At 41.0% G+C, this 4,417-nt stretch overlaps 1 protein-coding gene across 1 annotated transcript in view; it reads right to left on the bottom strand.

The window, feature by feature from the left end:
* Positions 1-4,417, bottom strand: part of KIF11 (kinesin family member 11) — a 67,140-nt gene that overhangs the window by 60,280 nt on the left and 2,443 nt on the right. The window lies entirely within an intron of this gene.

Below are 4,417 nucleotides of genomic sequence, written 5' to 3'. Positions count from 1 at the left end.
TGGAACCACTGAGACTATGACCCCTACTTGCCCCTCAGGTCTGGAATTGAACCCACACCTGTGGCTTTCAGCCAGACAAAACACAGGCATATGAGGTGAACATTTATACTAGGTAGAAACACTCCTTGGAGAGAACAATCATGGGAGAATAGAAGGGCTGTGTATGCACAGGGACATAACTCGGGGAAGGAGTGCATGGAGGGAAGGACACAGGGAAGAGGTAACTATGGGGAAGAAGTGGGAGGGGAGCTGTTGAATTGTGGGAAATTGTAGTCAAAGTCATGAGACAAAGTGTATGAGAGCTGCTGGTATGGAAAGTGAATTTGCTCTGTAAACTTTCACCAAAGTTACAACTAAAAAAAAAAAAAAAAAAAGTAAAAAAAACCACATTAAGTTTTTGTTATATGTTCTCTCAGCATCTTTCATATAGTCTTCCAAACATCATCTCACCATAAGATGTTTATATATACCTACCATGTATCTAAGGAGCCCTGGTAGCACAATGGTTAATAGCTCAGCTGCTAACCAAAAGGTCAGCAGTTTGAACACATCAGTTCCTCCATGGAAGAACAGACCTGGCAATCTGTGCCCATAAACATTACAGCCTAGGAAACCCTATGAGGCATTTCTACCCTGTCATATAGGAATCCTCTGACTCAGAATTGACTCACAGCACACACCACCAACACACATCTAGAAGCCCTGGTGGCATACTGGTTAAGAGCTTGGTGCTAACTAAAAGACTGGCAGTTTAAACCCACGCAGCAGTGCAACAGAAGAAAGGCCTGCTTCCGGAAAGATTACAGCCAATAAAACTCTATGGGGCAGTTCTACTCTATCACATGGGGTCACTATAAGTCAAAATCAACTCAACAATACCTAACAACAAGCACAAATCTGGGCCAAAGCATCTTCCAGGTAATACTTGGTAATGCTGTCATTTGGCAATTGTGATTTAGCCTACACAATGCATACAACCTGTATGAATATGTTGGATTATTAAAAGTTCAACAAAACTATATCAGAACCAGCTTACACTGTGATAGGCCAAGAGTATCAAGTGGTAAGAACTGCTCTCTTGTGGCCAAAGCTTTTCCAATTGGTCTATTATTCCTGGCATCCCTGTGCTAATCTCTCCCCATGAGGTGATTATGTCACCAAATCAATACCATTCAAGTTGTCAGGACATAATAGGAAGTTTACACAGATTACACACTGCTGAAAGCTATCAGAACTCCCAGAGAGGAACTTTGAGGACTTTATGTACTACAAGAAAGTACTGCCAGGCCACTATTTCCCTATCTAGACTTATGTAATTAAATTAAAAATAGCAATATTTCAGCTGATCATCCTGACAAACACATCACTTGTAAAAACTCAAATAATCACAATGAAAAAAAAAAAGAAAATGAAAAAAGAATACAGTAGGCGGACTCACTTGGAGCACTGGTGGTACAGCAGGTAAGTACTCAGCTGCTAAACTGGCAATTTGAACCCGTCAGCCACTGCTTCCATAAAGACTTCCAAGCCAAAACCAAACTCACTGCCACTGAGTCGATTCTACCTCACAGAGACCCATTGAGTTTCCAAGGCTGTAAATCTTTATAGAAGAGACTGCCTTAACTTATGGAGCAGCTGGTGGGTTCGAACCACTAACCTCTCAGTTAACAGCCAAATGCCTTAACCACCACACAACCAGAGCTCCTTCCATAACGACTTTAGGCGTTGGAAATCCTATGAGGCAGTACTACTCTATCCTGTAAGGTTGTCACAAGTTGGAATCAACTCAACAGCAAAAGATTTGGTGTGTTGTTTTTTTTCCAGGACTCACACTTTTCAATTTTAAAACATACTGTAAAGCTACAGTAATCAATAGTCTGGTATGATTATAATGATAGACATATAGACAAACTCAGAGTCTAAAAATAAAACCATACACCTAAAGCCAACTGATTTTCAACAAGAGTGCCAAGTCCTTTCAATGAAAAAAGAATACCGTATTTTCCACATATAATATGCCCATGTAAATTAATACACAAATGCATATACTGTGCATAGTGCACATAGGAGGTAAGCAAGAGGGTTTTACATGGTTTGCAAAAAATGTGTGATATGTACAGTATTTGCATAAAATATGGTAGTCTCTTCAAGAAATGGTCCTGGGACAACTGGATCTCCTTATACAAAAGAATGAACTCATACCTCACATCATAGACAAAAATTAACTCAAAGTGAGTGGATCAATGACATAAATGTATGAATTAAAACCATAAAACTTTTAGAACAGAAGGGTAAAGCTTTGAGACTTAGTTTTCTACAACGGATTCTTAGAGATGACACAAAAAGCACAAGCAACAGAAGACAAAATAGGACTTTATACAAGTTAAAAACCTTTATGCATCAAAGGACTTGAAGAAGGAAATTGAAGAGACAACCTAGATTGGGAGAAAATTTTGGGGAACCATCTATCTGACAAGATTTTAATATACAGACTATATAAAGAACTTTGACAACTCAACAACAAAAATGGCAAAAACTCAATTTTTAAAATGGGCAAAGGACTTAGACATTTCTCTAAAGATATACACAATGTCCAATAAGCACATGAAAAGATGCTCAACTTCATTAATCATTAGAAAAAATGCAAATCAAAGCATAATGAGATACCAGTTCACATCCACTTGTTGTTGTTTTGCCATTGAGTCCAACTGACTCATAGCGACCCTTCCTTGGGTTTCTGAGGTGGGATCACTACAGAAGTAGATTGCCCAACTTCCTTCCGAGGAGTGGCTGGTGGGTTTGAACCACCAGCCTTCTGATTAGTAGTCCAGTGCCTTAGGCACTACACTAGCAGAGCTAACCCACTAGGTTAGCTATTATCAGAAAATAGTAAGTTTTGATAAGGATATGGCAAAACTGGACCCCTTCTCCAGTGCCAGAAGGAATGTAAAAAGGTGCAGGCACTGTGGAACAGTTTAGCAGTTCCTCACAAGGTTAAACACGTGAATTACCACATGACCCAGCAATTCTACTCCTAGGTATTGTTGTTGTTGTTATGTGCCATCGAGTCAGCCCTGACTCATAGCGACCCCTCCTTGGGTTTCCGAGGCAGTATCACTACGGAAGTAGGATTGCCCAACCTTCCTTCCGAGGAGTGGCTGGTGGGTTTGAACCACCAGCCTTCTGGTTAGCAGTCAAGTGCCTTAGCCACTACGCTACCAGAGACAAACAAAAATTCACTGCCATTGAAGATGATTCTGACTCATAGTGACCTTATAAGATAGAGTAGAAATAAACCACAGGGTTTCCAAGACCGCAAATCCTTACAGAGGCAGACTGCCGTATCCTTCTCCCATGTAGTAGCTAGTGAGTTTGAACTACTGACCTTTTGGTTAGCAGCCGAATGCCTTAATCACTGCACCACCAGAGCTCCTAGGTATATACCTATATTAATAACTCGCTGCCTTCAAGTCAATTCTGACTTACTACAACCTTACAGGTCTGAGTCGAACTGTCCCATAGGGTTTCCAAGGCTGTAAATCCATTTTGGTTAGCAGCCGAGCACTTAATCACTGCATCACCAGGCCACCAGACCGCCTTACCTAAGTGAGTAACAGCCAACATAGGGTAGTTTCTAAAACATGAAAATAACTCATCCCCACTTGCACACTTCATCATCCTGACACCAGCCACCCACATGGCACTTTCTCCTTCTGATCCTAAGCCCCTAGAGTTGGGTCTCCACAAATTACGACTATGTCCTTCCAGACCCTGCTTTCACCAGCCCCCATGGCTTCTAAAATTTGCTAGAATTGCAGAACTCTTAGAGACTATCTATTACTCACTTACTATAACCAGAAAGGATACAAGCAAAGAGACGCATCAGGCAAGGTCCAGGGGAGAGGTCCTGGTAGGAGGAGGCTTTCAGTGTCCCCAGGGACTTGCCTGGAACATCATGTTTGGTGATGAGGAGGGCCCAGAAGGGCATGGGAGACCCTCAGTGGCATAACAGCCTCAACAATGAACTCAAACAGGCTGGCAATTGTAAAGATGGCACAAGACAAGAAAAGTTTCATTCTTGTGGTACATGAGATTGCCATGGTCTACTCTATACCAACTAACAAGAAAGCATTTTTCACTAGTAAAAAGTAAAAGAGATCTCTTCAGAGGTAAGGCTTAAAATGTATAAAAATCAAACCAAATTCATTGCCATTTTGACTCACAGTGACCCTACAGGTCAGGGTAGAACTGCTCCATAGGCTTTCCAAGACTGTAAATCTTTTGGAAGCAGACTGCTCCATCTTTCTCCCGTGCAGCAGTTTTGTTTTGTTTTTAATTTTATTTTGATTTGGGTGAAGATTTACAGAGTAAATTCACTTTTCATACAGCAGTTCACATATACTTTGTCTCATGTCAT

This window comes from Orycteropus afer, unplaced genomic scaffold (assembly GCF_000298275.1).
Source record: "Orycteropus afer afer isolate SDZICR_OR568_19922 unplaced genomic scaffold, OryAfe1.0 scaffold00293, whole genome shotgun sequence".
In the NCBI taxonomy this organism is placed as follows: Eukaryota; Metazoa; Chordata; class Mammalia; order Tubulidentata; family Orycteropodidae; genus Orycteropus; species Orycteropus afer.
This window is presented reverse-complemented; position numbering and strand designations above follow the sequence as displayed.